This window comes from Strix uralensis, chromosome 2, assembly GCF_047716275.1.
Source record: "Strix uralensis isolate ZFMK-TIS-50842 chromosome 2, bStrUra1, whole genome shotgun sequence".
Taxonomy (NCBI): Eukaryota; Metazoa; Chordata; class Aves; order Strigiformes; family Strigidae; genus Strix; species Strix uralensis.
Genome location: NC_133973.1, coordinates 117,006,052 through 117,030,772, shown reverse-complemented (window position 1 = coordinate 117,030,772; position 24,721 = coordinate 117,006,052). Strand labels below are relative to the sequence as shown.

At 40.6% G+C, this 24,721-nt stretch overlaps 1 protein-coding gene across 3 annotated transcripts in view; it reads right to left on the bottom strand.

Moving 5' to 3' along the window:
• The window catches only part of LOC141939716 (phospholipid-transporting ATPase IB-like), a 348,121-nt gene that overhangs the window by 30,897 nt on the left and 292,503 nt on the right, over window positions 1-24,721 (bottom strand). The window lies entirely within an intron of this gene.

Sequence of the window (24,721 nt, the reverse complement as noted above, 5' to 3'; positions counted from 1 at the left end):
TTGAAACCCAGGGTGGGAAAGATTCACTCCTGTCCCATAAATGGCTTTTTCTACAAACAAAGAACACAAAGTTTATATTTGCGTTTTTCTCATTGTTGTAATGCTTGAAGAAAGAGCTCAGGAGGATTTAAGAAGGAAGATATCTGGAAACTCTGCAAGTCCCAGCATACACACATAGTTATGGAAGAAAGTTGAAATACAGCACTATTTACAGAAAAGCTATTTTAAATCATCAGAGTCTTCTACAGATAAATTAATGGTAAGGCCTGGGTTTGCTACATGGAAGACTCGACACAACCTCACCGCCTCTTGCATACACACACATACACACTTCCCGTAAGAATAATTTAAGTTCTGTAGTACATTATAAACAGAAAATATTTTTCTTTTTCTGTAATGACTCATGTGCAGCACACAACTAAACAGGGGCTGAAAGGTGTCAACAGCATTTCCAGTGGCTAGCCACATAGTTATGGATGCTGCCACATCCCTTCCCCAAAAGCTTTACTTCTCAATATTTTGTATGCCACATACAATACATACACACGTATCTGTCAGTGTTGACATGTGATATTGCCCAAGTCAGGGAGGCCTATATCCATGGACACTGAACTAAAGCAGCTGCCTCCCCAGTGTAACGTAGACTTGGCTGGCTCAGCTATCCCTCACTGTTGTAGCACATGAGAGCAGCAGCCTGCAGCGCTGAAGCATCAGGGTATTTTACAGACAAACACAAAGATGAGCTACAGAACATGGAACCAAACAAAACTTCTACTAGCCTTTCAAATACATTGTGAGAAGACAAGATTTGTAATTATACCCTTTGTAAGAAAAACATGATTGATCACAACAGAAGAAGCTTCCACCACTCACTACAGCAAAGCTTTAAAACTGAGAAAAGCCATCACACTGCATTGCCAGGACGCCCACCAGTAGCACCCAGCATCTTCTCCCAGTGCTGATCTCTGTTTCAAGTTGCCCACCTCACAACTCCGTCATATTTAGCAGCAGCTTGCCCTTGCATTGCCAAGTAGTGAGTACTTCCAAAGCGTTTTTCACTTTTGAATGTTAAATCCTCCGTGCTGTTGCTGGACTGACAGATCAGTGGTAAATCTTGTACTGAAGGCAAGAGCAAGCCAGACTGTGCTAAAACATTTATGGACACTTTGCCACCCACACAGACAGTAAGCAAACACATTCCAGTCCCAGGAACAGCTCTCAGTTATTTGTGAGCCCTCATGCCTCCTTTCGCATGAGAGTGCCAGAAGCACATTGGCAGTATTGATCAATGCTTATTTAAGGAAAAGGATGTGCAGGAATAAGAGGGAAATCATAACTTCATTGTTAGCCGAAGAGCTGAACTGTAATAACACAGTGGCAAAACATAATGAGATTTATCCTCATGCCTTGCTTTTCTTTGGCTGTGATCCTGTAAGTGCTAGCAGTCTAATCTCATCAGCATTTCCACTGACCATCCTTCCATTGCTTGTGCTAACAAAGGCTAAAAAAGGGCCACAGTATTCTATATGCATTTTCTGCTATTTTTGCTTCAAATATTTTACGTTCCACTTCTTGGTTTTCTAGCTGAAAGCAGCTCGACACGCTTTCGAAGTGCAGAACAACGTATGTGTTCAGTAGAAGTTTAAATGCTATTAATTGTTATTATAAATGTTGACATCTCAATGGCTACAAATTTGGACATCTCACATGTTAAGCTTGACACCAAAAAAACCTCAAGACAAATACTTTTTGCCTGCAATTATACATTTTGCTAAAGTATTATTCTGTCCAAAAACTGCGCTGTAACAGTCAGACTATTCATCTCATCTGAACCCTGTCAGACACTCTATTACTGGCAAACCTTTTTCCACACAACCCTCTCCAAGATTTTACTCCATACCTGAGCTCATCTAGAAGGTTTCTTCTCTGCTCATCTCTAGTTTCCTGTTGGAGTTATATGACTGCTATACTGCGTGACAGTGAACTGTTTTGTCTTGCATGCACAGCTCTGCCTCTGAACTCTGCCTCCTCTCTGGCAGGGTTACACCATCTGCTCACAGGACAGGAGCTCTTCAGTAGAGGATTCACTAGAAACTACCTAACACATTCTGGGCACGTCCATAAAGAACATTTTTAGGATATTATGAACAGAAGCTATAGTAAGAACACCTATATATCGCAACAAAGCCTTTCTCAGGCTTCACAGCTGCTGCTGTGCTCCACTCCAGTTGTCCAGCTATTCATTACATCTGTGAAGACAGTACTGCAATAGATCTTCAGTGAAACACAGCATTTCCATACCCAGTCCCAATGAATAACACCCTTCAGCTATCAGTTATCTCCCCTAGAGAAGAAAAGCAGAGCTACTAAACAGGAATCACCACCATTTTTTCTTAAGGTCACAGGGAAGAGGATTAGAAATTGTTTTTTAAACAAATTCAAAATTTGACCAGCTCTGTCATCACACAGGCCCCTTGATACACAACTAAGTAATTTTTATTCTGTCTACTGATGTAAACATTAGTGACTAGCACATCCAAAGCCAACTATCAGAAACCATTCATCATATGGCTCCCCAAAACCACTTGAGACTAATGCAAGTGCTTCTGCTGAAGACATTGCAGCTTAAACTGCTGCCATCAGAAGACTGCCTTCCAAGCACTGACGAGGCTGCCACAGTAAAATCTCTCATTTTACAGTAGTGATAACATTTGTTAAAATGAAAGAATGGGAACAAGAAAGAAAAAGCTAAGCTCCAGTTATTTCAGCTGAGGAGCAAACAATTTAGGTCCCAATACCTTTAACCTCTTGTAAAATGGTTTTGTAAGGGTGCCCACTTTCTTTTTTTTTTAAAAGCACATCAAAAAAAGGAATAGTACTGGCCAGTCAGAATGAGCAGGAAGATCTGCTCTGTACTATTGTTTTAAAAAGACTAGGTTAAAGTTCTGTTTTGTTTGGTTTTTTGCTTTGTTTGCTTGTTTTAAATCAAAGACATGCTCTACATAAGTCTATCGAACAGGCAATAGTTTGTTTTTAAAAAAAAAATCTTAAATTGCAATATGGAATACATTACAAACTATCTTCTCCATTTTACTATTATTTCTTAGTATGCAAATAAGCATCATTCATAGTTTTCCTTTTCCACTGTGGTGTGTTGACCCTGGCCAGGTACCCACCAAAGCCGCTCTATCATTCCCCTCCTCAGCTGAACAGGGGAGAGAAAATATAATGAAAGGCTCATGGGTTGAGATATGGATGGGGGATATCACTCAGCAATTACTGTCACAGACAAAACAGACTTCACTTGGGGAAATTAGTTTAATTTATTACTAATCAAATCAGAGTAGGATAATGAGAAATTAAAACCATATCTTAAAACCACCTTCCCCCCAACCCCTTCTCCGGGCTTAATTTTATTAATTTACTCCCAATTCCTCTACCTCCTCCCCCCATAGTGGTGCAGTGGATCAGGGAATAGGGGTTACGGTCAATTCATCACATGTCATTTCTGTTGCTCCTTCTTACTCAGGGTGAAGACTCCTCACACTCCTCCCCTGCTCCAGCATTGGGTCCCTCCCATGGTAGACAGTCCTCCACGAACTTCTTCAACACAAGTCCTTTGAATGGGATGCAGTTCCTCACAAACTGCTCCAGCGTGGGTCCCCCACAGGGTCACAAGTCCTGCCAGCAAACCTGCTCCAGTGTGGGCTCCTCTCTCCACAGGTCCTGCCAGGAGCCTGCTCCAGCACAGGCTTCCCACAGGGTCACATTCTCCTTTGGGCATCCACCTGCTCTGGTATGGGGTCTTCCATGGGCTGCATGTGGAGATCTGCTTCACCATGGACCCCCATGGGCTGCAGGGGCACAGCCTGCCTCACCATGGTCTTCACCAGGGGCTGCAGGGGAATCTCTGCTCCAACGCCTGGAGCACCTCCTACCCCTCCTTCTTCACTGACCTCTGTGTCTGCAGAGTTGTTTCTCTCACATATTCTCACTCCTCTTTCCAGCTGCAATTGCACAAGTTTTTTTCCCCCTTCTTAAATACGTTATCACAGAGGCACTACCACTGTTGCTGATGGGCTTGGGCTTGGCCAGCAGCAGGTCCAACTTGGAGCTGGCTGGCATTGGCTCTGATGGACACAGGGGAAGCTTCTGGCAGCTCCTCACAGAAGCTACCCCTGTAGCCGTCCCTGTAGCTACCAAAACATGCACCAAGGTGGTGCCACTACTTTCAACAACAACTTCCAGGGAGAAAAACAAGGCCAGAAGTGCCCAGGGATGGTAAGTCAGATATCTAGACTGCTTTGGTATTCTTATCACATCATGGTTAGATAACAACTGGGAACCAGTAAATGATTCAGACAAAGCAAACAAGGGTCTCAATCATCTTAAGATTGTTCAAGAAAAGTGAGACAAAATTTAAATTCATACTTTGAATAATAAAAGCTATTTATTGCTTCATTTCCTCATATACCCATGCATCCTAACTGATAAAAATGGACAGCAAAAGCGTAAGATCACAATGGAAACAGTTGGCTTTGTACTTACAGAGCAACAAAAGTGATTACTGGAAGCATGCCTGGATCATGATCACAGCTCTCTTCACGAGGCATGGATAAAGACCCAATAAGCTGCTCAGTTACAGTTTCATATTCATTCAAATTCCAGCTTTATACAATAAGGATCCAAGTTCAACCTGCAGTCAGGTGGTCAGTCAGATCACTTTGGTTCCCACTAGTCAAGTGTGGATGACAACACAGCACTGCCTTTGGCAGCATTTTCAAAAGGAGGACAGGGAGATGGCCACATAATTATTTTGAGGGTTTCACATACCATAACAGCAGAAGGAATGTTCACTGCCATCAGTGAGATACTATTGATCTAGACATCTATGACACTGAAGGATCCAGCTGATGAGAGATATGTGGCTGGAGCTGCAAGTGCAACTCTAGAGCCTTGGCCCTGTTGCTCCATATGCATTGCTTCAATAATCAAAGCAGAAAGCAGTGCATTGCCAGCAGGCAGTTAACCCCCCACCTTAACGTAGTCAACTGAGATGCATTAGGTAGACATCTCTGCCAGTACCTGTCCTCCATCAATTCTGGACCAGTGGCTTGGTCTGAGCACACCACTTGAGAAGGGCCAAAGCTGCAGCAGTGGAATCCCAGCTGGTCACTCTGCTCCCATCCCATATTAGGCAAGTCACTTGGAAGCATGTTTGTTATTCAGTTGATGAGGACAGTCTTCTTCAAAGCCTGCCTCAGCCCACCACTCTGAAGTGCTACTTCTAGGGTCTTAGTCTCAGCCACTTTCCTACTGACAAGAGGGTGCTGCTAGTTTGGGCAAACAACTCCATCCTATTTGTCTTGAAGTCCCAGTGCCTCACTTGATGGCATGGTGTATGGACAAAAATATTATTCTTCATGAGAAACTCAGGCATTAACACCGGGTCACATTATAGCAATGCTCCTACTTCACTCTGTAAACTCCCAGATTCCTGGGAAAGATTATCTTTCCTTTGCTCTGCAACAATGGGGCTGATTCAGAAACTGCTTTGAAGGTCCAGGAAATATTTTCAGCAGAAAGTTAAACACACTCCACCCCAAATCTTGAAATTGTTGCATTTTTAGTGTTGTTAAAGCTCAGACATCTTTGCTGCATTTTTGTTTTGGTTTTAAATGTTTTTCATTAGTAAATTTGAAGCCTAACTTCAGTAGGAAGAGGAACAGATTCCATGCATGAAGAAACTACTACAGATTATGAACAATATCACTGTGCAAAGTCTCCTGCAAATATGTGATACATTTACAGTTTGCAGACCATTACCCAGCCCTGTTTTCCTTTAGAGAAGTGCACCATGCACCCTCTGCATGTTCTGAGTTTTGTTCATACTGAATGTTTCAGTGCCAACACTGGGTAGTTTTCTTGTTTCAAAAGACCTGGAAGTTTAAACTTGAAAGGACAAAAATATGAAATTCTTATCAACCAAGTGGCTGAATAGATCTTAAGGTGACATAGGACTTGTCATATACTAACCCTGTAAGCACCTGCCATGCAATAACTGGAAGATATGTCATATAGCTAACTATTTTTCATAAATTATTCTGAAAGTATCAACTAGCAATGGCTTTCTCCCACTTTAAGTGATAAACCAGCATTTGTTAGATTCAGTCAAAACCTCCTACTATTTCTATTTGCTTGTGTGGAATGATCACCATCTCCACCCCATGCTGTTATATTGTACAAAATACACAAATTTTGTTATAATTACTGTATTATACAAGATCCTTAAAGTGCTACAAGCATCAGACCTAACTTAAAGACCAAATATATTAAAAACCAAGTGCAAAGAGATGACAAGGTTTGCTTGTGGTCACACAAATCAATTGCAGAGCTGGGCAGATTGCCCAAGTCCCTCAATTAAATCATACTACACAGAGACTGAGCCTACTGGATCCTGACTATGAAATATAATCAATATCCAAGAATGCAGTCTCAAGGATTTTCCTGGTGCATGTTGGAACATAATCTAGCCTCAACATGAGCCGGTGCTTAAGAACTTTTTCCCCCAATGCAACTGTATCCAGCTCCAGGCTGGACAAATTTACTAGATTCAGGGCTGACAGGTGTGATCAACAGACTTCCTAGCTACCTATTCAACAAACATCTTGGCTCTAAATGTGCCTGAAGAATAACCCCTTTGGGTTAGTGGTAAAGTGTTAAAAAATGAGGCAGAAGAATTTGATTTCCCCTCCTGCTTACACCACTGGGAGTCAGGAGTACCTCAAATGAAATCAGCGGAGCTCCACCACTGAAAGGTTGGCTGGATATTTCCATGTCTGAAATAAAGATGTGCAATGTTTTCCATAATGTAAGAGTTTTCATTCTAAAATGACTCAGATGAAAACAATGACCTCACTGGCTGGCTGGATTTAACACAATGACATATTGGTCCAGTCTCAAACCTATTTCCTCCCTCTCCCAGTCTCCACTCATACAGCCATATTCCCTTGAGAGCAATAAAAGGAGGAAAAAAAAATATCAGATACCTCACTCAGATATTTTTTCCCCTTTTCCTCAATTTTGCCAGTCATACTTGATACCATATGGAAGTCTAGAGTAAGAAATCTATCCACTGTCTAGCTTCCATGACAGAGTTATCAAGCTTATTGGTAATTTTAATGTAATACCTGGATATAAGCGTAGGGAGGCACAACAGGAACAGTACTTTAAGCAAAAAGAAAAACGCCAACACGATATCACAGAGGCATATATTCAGCATTCCTAGTAAAGTCCAAGGTATTTTGAGATATAGATCTCACGCTAGCAGCTTTTTGTTAAAGATGTTGCTAGTTATGAGGGTTAAATGGAAGCATGAAAATACAAACTAAAGCAGAGAAAATCCAAAAAAATATAATGGCAATTCAAAAAAGATAGATCACTTGCTTGAAGTTCTTTCATGATCAGAAAATTCCAGAAATAGCCAGCACAAAGCTACAAAACCAAAAATTAATATCTTCAAGGGGAAAAAAAACCCCAACCTCACATACGCTGACATGATTTTGGAGAGGTTAGAGCTATAACACTATAGGAGCACAGTGAAATCCTCAGATCTTCTACTCCCTCCTTTTATTTCCTTGATAAGAACTATTTTTTCATAATAGAGGAATACAGCAAAGTAGTAACCTATTTTTGTTCTATTTATTAACGTAATTTAGAAATTAATATTTGATATATAAATGAACATATCATTGGCCAAACGTGTCCCAAAGGGTGTTAATAAGCTGGTTTGTGTTAACTAAGAACATATTCTACGTATGCAGCCCTGCCTGAGAAAAAATTACTAGATCTCATTACTTAATTAGTATACAACACCACCAATTAAACAAGGAGCCTACCCATGTTACTCACCATTATTATGCTGATATCAGAGAATTAAGAAAATTAATCAGATGGTGTTTTAATTTGATTTTATGGTTCACTGACAGTGTAAACTCTGATGCAATTTCATGAAGCCTATGATTTCTTTTGGTCATACAAGACAATATAATTTTATTTTATTGCAGTTTAAGATGAACTCCCAGTTGAGGATGTGAGACAGTAGGCCCGTAGTTAGCTACCTGCTGATGGGTGGTGACCTGCCATGGTGCTGTAACTTCACTGAGCCCAAGTAAAATCTGTATGAAAGTGTGCTTCCCAGCATGAAAGAAAAGTCACTCCTATAGACATCTTTCAGAATCTTTGCAGGTTTTCTTTCCTTCCCCCTCAAATTAAACCAACACAGGCATGAACAAAAAGAAGAAAGTAAACCTGAAGCAGTAACTTTGATAGACCTGACAATGCAACCGTTTGTCTTGTTCACCATTTCATGCACTTTAGCATGAATTTCTACTCTGCATATAAAAAGAAATTTATACTTTACATTATGTTTCCCCTTTTGAAGTCATGTTCAGCATGTAACCACTCTTGTTTGGTGCCTGTAACATTTTCTGTGCAGGTTTTAACAGTAACCACCCTTGTATAGTAGCTGCCCTTATTTAATAATTGTGCCTTTATCATGAAAGCTGCAGAGGAAAAAAAACCCTAAATTTTACAGAATCCACCTTTGAATTTAAACCTCCAAGGAGTAATTATGTTTAGCCAAGTTACACCCACAAAAAGAGCCAGAAGCTTCAAATTTCCTGCTTTGTGTGTTCAAATTTTCCAACTGTGCTACTACAACAGCACTAGTTTCATCCCAAACATGTATTTGTTTCCAGATACTCCCTCTTCCCCAGTGTTAGCAAACTAGCATCCTTGAGTTAAAAGGTGCTCAACCAAGAGCAGAAAAATCACTTTCAGGAACGCTGGTCTTATTCCACCTCCACCATATTTTCACAGTATGAATTCGGGCATGTGTCCTAACTTTAGAGAAAACATAGAAAATACAGTCAACCTCACTGGAGTATTCTGAAAATAATTTTCTTAACAATCGTTTTAGTAGCATATTGAAAAATAGGTTTTTAAAACATTAGTATCAAATAACACTTCTCCCATCTCACATTACTGTTCGACTCACTTTTAAAAGAAAATAATCTTTGAAGTCTGCATTTATTCCTTTTCTATTTGTTTTTGCCTCTTAGTGTATCTTTCTGCTAAAGATTTTTGGGCTTTTGTAGACCATTTCAAGAAGTGGGATTAAAAAAAGAAGACAAACCTCACTAACTAAGCTACACTATTAAATATTTCAGGTTAGTATAATTAGGAATCTATCCACTCACCCAGACCATCTAAACAGTTTTGCCTTCTGAGTGAAGCTGCTGACCAAAACTCAAGTTCTACAGCACATACAAAGATCTGGAATGACCAGTGACAAAACTGTCATCAATATTAGTTGAAATTAGATTCTGCTTCTTGTCCCCACATTCGGCAAGTAAGTTGACTTTAGCAAGCCTGTGGGTCTCCAGATCCCTGAACTAACAATTTAAATGGGGCATGCAGACACCTGTGTGTGCAGGCAGCTTGTCAGAAAGTACTGCAACTCTGCATGTGGTTTGCTGCTTACAGTGAGCTACAGCATTGGAACCCACAAATGGAAAGCACTCTTGGTTTTGATATTTTGCTTATAAACTTAATTACATCTCAGAGATTCCTTAACAGCTCAAGAACTCCAGAAAATGCCTGATAGCCGCATAGCATGAATTAGATCTAGGAACTGCAAGACTCAGAGAAGTAGATCTTTTTCAGTTTTTAACGCTGGGGTTTGGGCTCATAAATCAACAAGCAGGTTGAATTCTTACTGAAGTCAATAGCAGCTGAAAGTACAACACTTCTATAGAGGGGGCTCTGCATTCTACAAAACTACATCCTCTAAACTCAATTTTATAGATCATCTGTTTTCAATTTGTTATAGCAATTGTTGACTTGAATCAGGTAACAGTCATTACCTACCCTGTTATATTTCTCTAGAAAGAGTAGCTCAGTTATGTTACATACTTACCTGGGATTTTATCTTCACTCAGCTACTATACTCAGTTGTTATGCTCTTAAAGCATATTCCAAATGTAGTTAGCTCAAAAGGTTTCGTTACCATCATATAGTCTCTCTTGAAGGCCCTAAAGACTTGGGGTTATTTCAGCATGACTGCAGTTCAACTCTGATCAATGGAGTCTTACCACAAACGGGTACTTTTTCCTTTTTCTCATAAAACCTTGGTTCTTTCCTTCATTTCATTGTTTGAGCGCATACGACCTCTTCATAAAACCACCACATCTTTGTGACTTGTATTATCATGTACAAGGTACATCTGCAATCATTCCCACCACACTCTCTTGCCAAAACCTGGACATGCATGCTGACTCTCCCTTCTACCTTTCACTCTTTACTGAAATCTTCATAACAGCACAATAGATGATAGTAAAGAATTACATAAATTCTCCTTTCCACATCACAAATCACAGCTACAGCCACAGATGCCTGCTCTGAAGCTATAACTGAATTTTAGCCAGAAGTTAGCTTCCCCGCCCAGAGAGATGCCTGACAAGCTTCGTGGGTATGTGGTGCTGTGCTTGATGTCTGTAGAGGACACCTCATGCCATAGCAGATCTCTACCACTCAGTCTTGCTCATGTTATGCCACCCCTATTTTTCCCCAGGTGGCTGATTTCTGAGCATACAACATTCAAAACACAGGAGCCAGAGACAAACCTAAGAGCTGAAGACAGTCCCACAGGAAACGTTCGCTTCATCATAAAACATCGACAAAATGACAAGATAACCACAAGCGCTAGTTCAAGGTGAAGAGGCTCTCCTGGATACCCAGTCCCAGGCCAGGCAGCACCAGCTGCCTCCTGCTTCCACACCTCTTCCCAGCAAAGCAGACCAGGTGGCCTTTCCGCCTGCAGCGTGCGAGGTAGCACTATTTTTAAGAGGCTCATATTGCCAGCTTCTTTGTTGGGAAGAACACTATAGAAATATGATACCATTTGGTGCACTAACTTTATTTTACATTGATTTATGCCTTCCCTTTAATTAAAAGGTACCAGGAAAACATTTGTTTTTGATTCGGATAGTCAAACCCGCTGAGACCCTTTTCAGCCGACTCTTCAGTGCAGGTCCAGCAGGACATGTCTGTGGCTCCACAATGAATTACTTCCGCGAACGCGCAGGCCGAAAGCCTCCCTGAATCCTTCCCCCTAATCCCCAACATCTGTTCTGCGTCCAGGCTGGGCCGCGGCGGAGACCCGCCAGCGCCTGCTGTCAGCGTGGCCGCAGATGAGTAAACACACCAGCGCCTGTGTCAGGCCGCCATGTGATTTCAGCTGAGAACTCCGGACATGGAGCACGGTTCTCATTTAAAGCATTTGTAACATCGAGGAAACACCTGTTAAGAAACTATCCAAAATAAATTTACCATGAATCTTTCACGAAAGAGAAAAAAACGTGATTGACAGCAGCAGTACAAGATCCGACAGCAGCAGAATTCAAAGCCCCATTACAAACTCTGACCAATTAAATACATAAACAGCACCATTTTTCATTTCAGGGTAACAGTTACTATTTCATTTCTCATCTTCCACTTAAAATAGGTGCTCTTCACACTGCAAGACTGAAGTTTGACCTGTTTTGACCTGGTTTATTTTCTTCTGTGTGCAGAAATCCTACAATGCCATGTTGTGTGTAGTTTCAAAAGAAACACTCCTATACGGTTACTCTTAAAAATCATGTCAGCAGCATATAATCATGAACAGTTTTACAATAGTTTCTGCCTGGCTAGTGAAAAAGGTGGATGGTGATACTCTGCTTAAAGCCTGTAAGGTACAGTATATGAAAATCAGTAACTTTAGAATTAATGTTAAAATAGTTGGAGTATTGATATTTTCCAAAGCTATGACACCAGAAGCAAACCCCAAATTCTTTCAAATCTTTGAGTATCAGAGACAACTGACATTTTTAAAAAGCTTGCCAGCAATCTTTTCATTTAAGCCACTGTCTTTCCCCTTTAGGGACTCTGAAGTTTACCTAGGCCAACAGCAGGGATCTCCCCCTCCTCCCCACGTACAACTCTGACCAGCGATCACACTGCAGGCTGCTTACTAATGGTTGTAGTATTTTTCAAGAACACCTGAGTGACTTCAGAGCATGGGTCACACTGATGTTCAAGTAGAACTAGATCAAATATTTGTAATATTTTGCATTTCCCAGTTTCTTTCTATCCAGGGTTCTCCAGCAATAACTATGCTGCTTACTAAATTGAGCACTACACCATGTGCGTGAGTTAGGAAATTTTATTTCTCATACTGTAGGTATGGAAAACCAACATACATAGAAATTATGGCAGCTTTCCCTACATCACAAAGCAGTTTTGGGCCAAGGGCAGGCAAAGCCAGCTCCACCAGCAATTTCCTTGGGAGGCACAAAATGCCTGCAAGGGGGCACCCACCACTCAGTTGCTGTGGCTACACCAGAAGAGAACAAGAAAAACTCTCTGGATATGGCACAGCAGGCTGCACAAATAATCTCTTCACCCGAGTCAGACTTCCCCACCAAGCTCTCTTTATTCATATTTCCAAATTCTGCTTGGTCCAGCTTGATCAAGTCCTTTATCAGAGCTTCACAAAATAAGGTGCCACAGGGTAAGTGGGAAAGGTCCTTGCACAGGAAAGTAACCGGTTAGATGATAAAAGGCCAACAGCAGGACTACAAATGAGGTGTTCTTAATGGAGAGAGATCATCAGGGGAGTTCTACAGATGGCTGTGCTATGACTTCTGCCAACCAAGATATTCATAGATGGTCTAGGAAAGAGGTGAATAGCAAGGCAACAGTTTGAGAGGATACCATCTCCCTCAGAGACCATATCAAATAATGAAAACTGATCAGAAAAAATGGCAAAAGGACTTTTTGTGCAGTAAAATACAATTCAATGTCTTTAACTGAAAAGTGATAGACATGGGGAAAAAGTGATACTAGTACTAGTACTTCAGAACTAGTCAGCTGAAGGCCTAAGGATGCAATCCAGTTACCCGGCAGTCGAAAAAAGCAAACTGAGTGTTAGGACTTCAGAATGGGATAGAAGAAACTTGAACATTTTGCTGCTATAAAAAAAGCCCCTGTGCTTCATCTACATGCTCTCTTCATTCCAAGAAGTACACTGGATAATTAGAAAAGGTTGAGAGGAAAGACAACAAAAATAATCAAAGTATGGCATGGCTTCACTATGAGTAATGACTAATGTGATGGCTTTCCTTTTTAGGAACGTGGAGAAGAGAGAGGCTATATAAAGGCCTGTAAAGACAAGAATGGCAAAAACAAGGTAAATAGAATAATTGCTCCTTTCTTCTTCCAGTAAAAGGACTGGGGACACCAGATCAGAATGCCAGCGGCAAGTTCAAAATCAGAGGTAATATGCTTTCACATATACAGTGCAGGACTTGTGCAGGTTGTTGTGGACCACAGAGAAATCACATTACTTAAAAACCTTATTTTGAACTAAAATTTACATTGCTTCCTGGAAGAAAAATGCACTGAGGTTTAATAAATACAAAAGTATTGTTTCTGGGTGTTGAAATCCCTGAGCTGCTTAGAGCTGGGAGACTACACCATGGAAGTACCATTATATCCTTTTCTATTCTTACACTCTTCCTAATCATCTACCACTGGGCATTGTCACAGCCAAGACCGTAGGTTAGATACCTATATTGGGATCAAATATGCGTTATTTAGACTGCATCAGCTGGAGGCTGCAGATAAAGGAGATACTGAGAGCACCAGGGAGAAAACATTTTTTTTCTCTATCATGAAATGAAATCAATGGGGCAAGACCAATAACAGCGAGGGACCCAACTCCCTTGACACTGCACTGATCCCTACTCATCTTCTTACTCTTACATCTCCCACATCTCCCCTGCTTGCTCTACCTTCTAGAACCCACTCCTCCACTGCTCTCATTTTAAATTCTGTAGTCTCATGATTTTGTGTTCATCCTTCAGGTGGTGACACTCAGCAAGACCCAGCCTGCTGAAAAGCTTGACTTGAGAAGACGAACAGAGTTGACGGTTCTCTGGGACAGTCACCAGCCCTATCAGGGATGCTGGTTTCCAAAGACAGACACTGATAAAAAGCATCTGATCTGTTTCTTCTAACCCACTGAGCATGCATAAGGTCTTCTGCATGGGTACCTGACATTCTAGTGAATAACTCTGTTGTCTGAAAATGGTGACCATGTGGCATAATTATACACTACTCCTTTCTCCCTCACTGTTAGATGGGAGAAACTGAGGACCTATGCACATGAGAGCTAGGATTGGACTAACTCCTCTCACAGTGCAGCAAGGTAGCCACCCGGATCAGTCATACTTAAATCCATTGCAGCAGTTCTTCAAACCTTTTAAGTCTTGCTAAACATACAAGTGAAGTAAACTAAACTGATGATAAAACAATGCACATTTCCATCAAGAAGCCGAAGGGAGAAAGACAAATCAACGCAGACACGCATTATGTAGAGCTCCTTAAAGAACATTTTAGCAGAGTAAAACCATCACCAGAGTGCCAGGCTCTAGGGTTCACCTCCTTCAAAAGTGACAAGCTTTCAGCCCACAAAACCACACACTGCAGCCAGTTTGCACCCTCCTATTAAACTTGCGCTGCAAAGTGAGGCTTCGCAATCCCTCCCAGGGAACGATTCCATTTTCCAAGGCACAGACAGGAACATAGCAGCAGAGATACAGTCTAGGGTAAGTACTCAGAAGAGTATCATTGTATCACCTCCTCCTTACAAACACACTTTCCAGTATGTATGGGGCCAGCCTGATATGAAAAGGGGTAACTAAGAGCACATTCTGAGCGCCCCCCAAACCAAAACCTAAAATCCCTTCTTTGGAGACAGCGACACACACACAGAGGAAGAGAAGGATGCTGAGAATCTGGGCTGCACAGGAAAATGCTCACAAAACAAATCCCACAACCATACATAATTGAGTAATCCAGATTTTGGCTTACTCAGGTTTATGAGAACCAAAACAGCATTTTAAATGCTTATTTTTGCTTTCCTTTAAGTTTAATTAAGCTTGCCTTAGGCTCACAAGCCTATTGAATTTGAGACTTATTTTTAGGATAACTGACCTGGAGAGTTTTCTTACCTGCTCTGCCCTTCAATTATGACCCAAATTTGTTCACTCTCTTACACCGTTTTACCACAGGCTTGACAGCATGAGGGAAGTCATATCAGAGGAAAAGTCTTTTTTTTTTTTTTTAACTAGCTGATAAACATTAGCCACGCCAAATAGTTTCAGCTTCACTTATAGACTCAAGGGGTCCTCCTGTAAGGCTCAAGATTAGGTGAGATAGAAGTTTTTACCTAGAGGTTGTGCTCTCCTGTTTCTCTCAGCTTTGAAACTGGGGTTTTCTGAAAGGGCTCCTGGCTCCCACAATAAGCCCATTTGCTACAGGCAGCAGAAGCATTATCAAAGACCTCATTACAGTCATCAAAAGCTGGAGCTATTCTGCAACTGACAGGAAAAATGTGGGTTTGCAACACCGACAAATGATCCAATAGCTTCTCGAGCCTCCAAAGAGGCCAGGAATTTGCCAAGAAAAAATAATCCAGAATATTTATGTTAAACCTCCCCCCTCCCCCTTCCAAAAAACCCTTAAATCAGCAGGGAAGTATTGTTGAAGCAGAAAAGATTGCTAAACTCAGTATAGCAACAAGGTAGCACCACGCTAATGAAGTCATTCTGCTTTTGCACAGGCAAAAAGGATTATAAACCTGTGCTGCAGGGAAAAAGAAAAAGATACAAATATAGCTCTGAAGCCAAATACTTCAGAGGGGGAAGAATTTAAAACTTTTTTTTTGTGCTGTTACTACATTCTAGATTATTAATGAAACAATCCAAGAGAAAACAAAATAAAGGCAGTGCAGTGTGGAAAGGAGAATATAGCTAAAGGAAGATTTAGAGCGTCAATTCCCTGTTAATGGTTCAGGTTAATTCAGATGAGATACAGTCATAAAGCTCTAGGGATTCACACATCTCTGCCTCAATTCAAGGCAATAATAACCAATCAGTATTTTAGATAAGACTCTATAAATATTTAAAATTTTTAATCTTTCGAGTGCCAAGAATAACATTTCCCATCATGTCCTTGCCTTTCCCACAGCAGCAATGATGAGATTTCTCATCTGGCATTGCTGGCACCAGCACCAGGTCAGGTGGTTTTAGTAGTGACAGTCAATTAACTTAAAAAGTTACATCTAATTGATCCATTTCCTGTTCTGATAAACAACTGTAAACAAATACTTCTCTTCAAAGGAGAAGCTTTGTTCACAAATTAAAAAAGGAAAGGGGCCATCTGAATCATGCTAGCCTTGCCTCTGTCAGGGGTTTTATTATAAACACTATTTTTAGGGCTCTAAATGAGTGATGTGACATTAAATGTAACGAGCCAATTTCTTCCCCAGTTTAACACGACAGTGGTGCTTCCTCACACAACAGTCTTTGCTTTTTTTTTTTTTTTAAACCTCTTCTATGTTGCTGACAGCAGTGTGCGTGTATGTATTTACATTGTTTTTATTTTCCTAACCCATATTTAGCCTTTCTACTTTATGCTCATTTTTGGCACAGGAAGCTCACTACCCCCCTTCATTTATACTTTAGTCAGGTTCAGGGTCCAATTCCTGCGTCTCAGCAGCCCTAGCAGAAAAACAAAAGCCAAATCACTTCTGTTTGTTTGCAATTCCCTTTACAGACAGACAGACACCCACCCCACCCTTTTGATAAGCATGCATTTTGTGGTCCTTCTCCAAATATTTCAAAATGGAGCCAAGGAAAATTTTCAGAGTAAACTTCAGGGTTTTATGCTGCTCTGAAAGAGGCCAGAACACACACAGTTACTTGCTGTATGTCAACTCCTCAACAACATTCCCTGAAAAGCCATGCTACTACCTATACTTCACCCTGCCCATTCCCCCATCTGTAATTTTGTTTCCTTATCCATATAATGTAAATCGTGATACAGTGATTATGAAGATACTCACTTGCCTCTAAATGATTTCAGATCCAATGATAAAGCATGCTACAGAAACAATTATTTTTGCTACTACTATATTCTCATCTGGCAAAGAGCCAGAAATCCTTACATTTAGGGGATTAAAATTGCCACTGTCATTTGTTAAAGTAATTTCTTAAAGGGTGGCCTGTTGTATTTTTAATTTTGATATGGTCACATATCTTAGTTCAGGAGTTCAAGCCTACTTTTATTAAAATGCACAATTCACACATCACTTGAGCAAAGAGATCAAGTGATTGACTTCTATACACTGTCAGCTGCTATGTCTGTTTTGACATAGATTCTAGATGTTTCCACATCCAATTGTCCTAATATGGTTACAGTCTAAAACAGCTATTAGCATGACAATACAGTTTCTGCAAATGATTGTAACGCCGTATACTGCTTATGCATTTTCAGGAGTTAGATGCCTTCCGTTAATTTTCCAGTCCAGACACCTTGTGTTTTACCTGACACAGTTTTTAAAGACAGAAAAGCAAGCTCAAATGCAAAATGGCAAACTAAACAATATAAGCTGACCCTGTGTGCCATTTGGCAACCAAGTTCCAGGGCATGCTCATGGGAACAAGGCGTTTCCTGTAAGCCTGAAATGACCACATCCAAGCTATTTTACCAAGCAGCAAAAAACCTGCGTCTTATTTACTAACCCACCAGCTTAAGTATCATAGTCCAAGACTAACACTGTCTGAAACTGCAAGTTCTAGACATTCAATAGTCTTTAAGGTGAGCCAAAGCAAAATACTGTTTACAAAAGAAGTGAATCTCTGCAATGTAGATTCAAAACAGCAGAATAAAGGTGTACCTATATAGATATATATATATGCACGTACACCACCCCACTCCCCCCCCCCCCAATCAATTATGAAGCATAACTGGTCATGACAACAGAGAGCACTGAAAATAAGTGAAAAATGAAACAAAACATTACAATGATTAGCAAGCATCAATCAACTCCAGGAAAATAATCTATTAACAGGACTCTGGTGCCTTTCACTTGACTGACAGTGTTAGTCAAAGTGCGAATGAGAGGACTCACTGTCTGGTCAGAAAGAGGTAGGATAGTATCATCATGTCATTACTATTACAACAGTAATGTTCCTTAGAGAACAAACAGGGAAGTGTAACATAGCGGAGCTCACATACTGAAAAGAACTGACAAATGAAAGGGAAGCAAACCTGGAGTTCTCCAAGGCTAAAATAAATATGAAATGTCCAGAAGACAGCTGCTTTAAACCTCTTTCAGAAGCATCCCTGCTCTCAAGCCCTGACAAAGCTTCTGCTGTTGAAAACATCAGTCTTGAGGTCAGTCCCACTGACAGAATCCAGGTTTTCTTAACCTTTCCTTACTTGGGGCAGACTCCAGCTCTTGCTTAGATGTCAGCAGGACCCTGCTAGGCTTCCTGGTAAGGTCTGTCTACAACACAACTAACAGTGTTGCATGGAAAGGCTCTAACAAGTTCTAAATTAGCATATTCCAGCAGAAGCTGATCAACTAAGTGTTCATGTGTTCAGCAAGTTTGATGTACCCAAAAGTAGGAGAAATTCCAATAAACTGTTGCTTAGGGAAGCCAGACTGCCTAGCTTCTTTTCTGCCATATGCACTGTTCAGCAATCTAGAAGTAAGTTCCCCCCCCTGACAGGCCTTTCTCCATAGTGCCTCTCTTAACTGAGGTCATGTGTCATTCCCCCAGGTCCACCTCAACTCTTAGAGCATTCAGAGGACAACCACCACCTCACATATGCATGGGAATTAGGACAAACATATTTCCACCTTTTTTTTAAGTTATAAATGGAAAAAACAAATACCAAACAGAAGAGCTCTCTATTCAACTAAGAGCATTATCCCCTTCTGACTCAAGACACCACAAGAACTTGTAGATCTTTTTCATCAAACCCACAGAGAATCCAGACCAAGACAGCCCAGCAATATTACTGTCAACATCAGAACATTTTAGAAAAATAAGGGGCAGATCTGAACCTGTGTATATTTTCATATCCTTAGAAATCTTACCCTGGCAGCCTCCAGCCACCAAAGAGTTCAGAGAAGTAGGTAAGAAGATAATAAGTACTATCCTCAATTCTTAGAGAGAGGTAACACAGGTATCAATGAGGGCTTTTAATGGACTATCCTTTAAATACATCAGGTCCAAAGGAGGTATACGTATAGGAAAGTTAGATCTGGAAATCAGATCAAATTAAAAGAGGTAGACCTCTACAAATAAAAACCCAAGTGAGAATCAGAACATGCATCTGAATGCTGATACAGGGGTACCATTAAGTTTGAGGGTGTGTCAGGGCCATGTTCCAAGTCCGTACAGGGACGAGACACAAATGTGCAGGTGACATTTCCTACATTCTAGTTTTCATGGAAAAAAAAGGCAGGTACGTGGGCTGGAACAGAGCCATAGCTTATTTCAGTATGTTCCTGACCTGGACAGTCAGGATTCCCTGCAGAGCGCTCCCAAATCAAAGACTAGTGAAAAGTCATGCATTCTGATCAAGCTGCAGTACCTCTTGTTCTAATTCATGGATCACCACTTTGGATTTTACATAACAGATACAGTGAGACTGAAAAATTTCCTAATGTAGGACTGAAGTCAATTTGGATGCCATTAAGGCAGAAAATATGTTCTGTTTTGACTGTAACGATAAAGACTGAAATTTAAAAACATTCCTAGGATACACAGAACAACAGTATGAAAAAGTAATTAATCTTAGTAACCCAGAGGGAAAAAAAATAAAAGGAAACAAAAGAAATTAACACAGGTGATCAAATAACTGGAAGTGCTGCATAAAATAACTGGTCTAGAAGGATATTTATAAATCACTCCCCTTTCTCAGAGGGCAACTAAATACCATGCTTCTGAAAGAAATGAAAAGGCAGTCAGATGCCAAATCAGATGTATTATAGAGAGAGCTAAAACTAATAAACTCCTCATCTACAGCTTAACAGAAGGAAGTAAATTACAGGTATTAAAAATACAAAACCAGAAGTACAGTATAAAAAAACAGAGAAGCTGCTGGATATAACTGGACAGCAGGGCTGGGGGAGTTCCAGGCAAGCCTGGATGCTTCCTGGTACAAAGATCCTGTGGAGAGATATCAGTGAGGCTAAGAGCCCACAGAGCTTGAAAGGCCATCAGAGGAATAAGGGTCAGAGAGGCAATTAAAACTAATGCAAACACAAAAAGCCCCAAGACCACACAGGTTTTCAGTAGAGCCTTATAGCAGAAGACCTGGCATACAACGTACACAGTCTCTACACACTCTCTATCTGACATACGTAGAAAGTGCAGAGGTTCCCAAAACCAAAAGTGAGGCCAGTCTAACAGCACAAAAATAAACAGACTGTTATGAGTCTTGCACAGGCCAATCTTGTCTGAGGGAAAAAAACCCTCTAAAAAAACCCCAAAATCCTTCCCAGAAGAACAATAACTGTCCTTCCTCAGTCTATATAGTTTAAGTAAAGAGGCTTCCTATAGAACAAACCACTGAGGCTCAGGCATGGGCAGCCAGGAACTACATAAGCATGGATGCAAACTGGTAGCAAGGCACATGTAGTATGGAACTAAATGTACTAACACATCTAGTCTACTTCGAGATTGGTGTCAGCTTCTAACCCTACGTTTGTTTAGCTGTGGAAGCCACAGCTGCTCTACCCAACCGTACATGCATACGGTAAGTGAAGACACTGACAAACCACAGTAGTGACAACATGTGGTTGCTATCTGCCAGAGGCTTCTCGATGCTTACAAAGTGACCTTTTCCAAAAAACTCTGTTCTTGAAGATGAGGTACAGAAGCAAGAGATTTGCATAACTATACTAGACACCCATCACTTCCTTCCCCCAATGTTAACAGTGAACTTCACAACAGTTCAACTACAAAGAGGGGCATGACACATCTTGTTATTTACCTGAAATGAATTCCTGTTCAAAAAAAACCCAAAACAAGAACCACCCCCTGTCAAAACCCCAGTTCCAATGTAAGAGAATGCATGACTAATGAAATAGAACACAAGCTTGTGCTCTATTCACATAATCTGATACTCAAGTTAAGCACCTTCTCTGACTTGTATTACGAAAAATGTGGACAAATTTTAGTAACACATTAAGCTGTAAGGTTTTCAGTTCTAACTATAATTTTAAGTACAAGGCTGAAAGAATCTGTAATTAAACAGCTCCAAGAAACTAGAGTTTCTGTGGTCTGAACTAATCAAGTATGTACTGCTCCTAACCTCAGTCAGCTATATGAAATTAGTTTTCCTCTTAGTGTTTTGAAAAGATTTGTAGGATTAAAAAAAGCCTACACTTTTCTTGGCTATGCATTACAGTAGTGGTTAAAGCAAAAGGATTGCTAAAAATTGCTCTTCAGATTTGGTATATATCAACACAGTTACCAAAAAGCATTTTAGACTTCGCTTGAAATAGAATAATCAGATTCTGCTCTAACAGCAAATAAACTCCTAAGAACAGTTATGGTTCCTGATAGCTTCCTTTGGAAAGACAGGAAAACAATACCTACCAAAAAGCAACTGACTTACAACTCTGATGACCACCTCCTGGGAATCTTGCTGACCATGAGTTTTGAAGCAGAGGTTGAACAATAGGATATAACATACATACGTATTTCATTGATTATTTCATCCCCAAGTATCTGGCTTGATGCAAAAAGGGAATTACCAGGGAAATATACATCCTTGACATGTGGGATTCATTATAAAGAAGAGACATGTCTTGGATGTACTAAATCCAGGAGACCTCACTCTTATCACACTACTTGGGCATATAATGCACAGGAGAGAGTGTAGAACCCTAAACCAACTCTTCTGAAGTGTTAAAACACTAACAATGAATACCAAAGATATCATAATGCCAAATTGGCTTATCTGTAACTGAAAATTTATGACAGACTAATGGGAATTTCTAACTGGAAGCTATCTTGCTAGTCACTGAACTCACATTGGCAGCAAAGTGTCATTTCAAGTACACACTTGGAAAGCTGTCTCTAAGAGCTGCAAACTGCTCTACTCTGACTCCTGGGGCTCCTGGTGCACCACTTCAAGTGCAGACATGTTCCTTTTTTTCAATATGAAATTACTGTCAGTTTGTCACCTCATGAAAACATTAATCTCCTCCTTCTAAGTCAATTTGTTTTGTTTTGTTTTTTCTCTCTTGCTCTACTACCATTACTATTACTGCAAGGCTGTCCTGGAATTTCCTCACCCTAGAAAGCAGCTTCACAAGTACTTGTCAACTGACAGGACTTGTTTAGATCCCTCTGCATCAACACCATCTTTTAGCATTAAGAACATGTTTCCTTATTCAGTGCCTCATCTCCAGATATAAACTAGTAATAGTAGAACTATATTCTAAGTAGTATTTCCCCTCCATGTTTCCTCCCTTGCAATGTGCAAGGCAAATTCTTAATTTCTTCTGCCTTCCCTAAGCATTTGAATAGTAACCTTTTGCAGAAGTTGAATTAACTTTTCTTTCATGAGACTGCCCAGAACCATGAACAGTATCACAAACTGAAAAATTTGATACTTTCTTCTGATTTTTCAAACTTAGAGGTAACTGGGATGACAACAGCATTGGATGTGACATTTTCATTCATAGGCGAGAGGCTTATTGGACAGTTTGATTTATCAGAAAGGAATAAATCCGTAGCAAAAGCGATCACATCCTATGGTGGAAATCTACAGCTCCAGAAGCAGCTTTACTACCTGTTATTCCCCCCATCACCTTGACTGAAAACCACCAAAAGCAGCACTTCCACAGAAAGTTTAAGGAGAAAGCAAGCAGTGACCTTCAGAAGATGGGCCCATCAGGGATATTAGCATTGGGTTAAGATCGCACAGAGAAGGAGTAGAGAGGAAACATTTAGGGGCTCAGTAAACATCAACCTGGCAGGCTGGCAGAAAACTGAGACCTTCCTCTCTGTGGATGCAATGCAGAAAAAGCCACTAGCTGTACACTTAGCTTTACTGAGAAACAAAATCCCTAACTCCAGTGAAAAGTGTTAAATAAAAGACAGGGTGAAAATCCAGCCTACTCAGCTGCATATATGTACCCAGTAGAGCCCTTCTGGCTACTAACTGAAATATTCTTGATTGACAAAAATCCTGGGACTCTCCACCTTGACAGCCATATAGCTGTCAACTGCATCACAAAGTAAATGGATAAATGGAGATGAGGTTCAAGTAATGAGCCTGGATGTGCATTCAGCATCATGAGAAGGTCTGAGAACAAGCAGGATCCTTGTACTTTGCAAACACTTTCAGGGTGTCCAAAACCACACCAAGTTCATCACCAGCCAGCAAGATCACCAGCCTGACTCGTGTTTCCCACTGCTAATCACCCTTGACAGAAGGAAAGAAAGGACAAGGGGATGTTCCAAGTCAAGGGGGGAGCAGGTTTAAAAGTGGAAATCCCTGCCACAGAGCCTGAAGGATGCATTACAACAAAATCTCTTTGAAGCCAACAACCTGCCAAACCATGGAGGAACCCTCCTCCCCCCACTGGCTCTTCTGGTATGAGACTGTGTAGCAAGAGTGAACCCTCAGATTTCCTACTGGCATGCACTGTGTAATTAGAGGGACTGCTCCTCCCATTTGCAAATCTGTGATGACTTTCTGCAACTACCCAGTTGCTTTCATAGCAGTGTAGAATTTGGAAAATATTTGATATATTTTTAGCTTTCTTTTATTGTAGCTTAGTAGCTGGATTCAAAGAGAGCCAACACCGTGTGATCAAGTTGACCTGCATATGGATCAGTAACATATGTTCTACCAACCAGTCACAAGCACTCTAAAACATGACAAAGAGGATCAAGTCAGGGATTACAGTTTTTAGGGTATAAATCCTCATGGATCAGGGCATAAAGTGCTCCCCACTGTCATCCAGATTACTATATTACTATAATCAGCAGCCTTTCACATTTCAAGTCAATCCTTGATGGTCCAATTCCCTTTTTTTTTTTTTTAAATACTACTACTATGTGTAACCTGAGAGAAGACACAGGACTAACTGGATTAGTGACCTGATACAGCAACAATTTGTATGGCTTGGCTTGCCATAAATCCTGCTTAAACACTACCCTCTTGCTTAAAGCCGGACAGTCAGTGACCCTCAGCCTGCTTGGCCTGTTATGGAAGTGACCAGAGCAAACCACCTCTGAGTAAACCAAATCCCTGCCTGCTTAAGAGACATGCCTTCACTTGGCAAAGTTGAGAAGGGCAGTGAAGAACATGGTTGTGCTTTAGGTGGAAATTTAATCTGGGCTGGGGATATTACCAACTGTGGAAACATTTGACTTAAAGAGTTATGCGTTTCCATATATTAACATACTTCCCATACTTGTTCACATCTGCCCAAATAAGCTATGAAATAAATATTTTCCACACTGTAAATATAGCACATATTTCTAATGCTCAGTGATACATCACTTAATCCAGAACGGTGTAAGTCAGCTTTTGCAACTAAGCCTTTCATGGTACAGCTCAGCATGCAAGTAAACAAGTTTAAAAAAATTTTGCAGTTTACTTTCAGTTTGTGCTTCTCTTGTACATAGAATTTATTTATTTTAAAAAACCCCAAAACAATTAGTATCACCATCTTAACAGAGTAACAAGCAGTGCACTCCTAAAGGAATACCTGCGACGAGAGCAGCAACTTTCT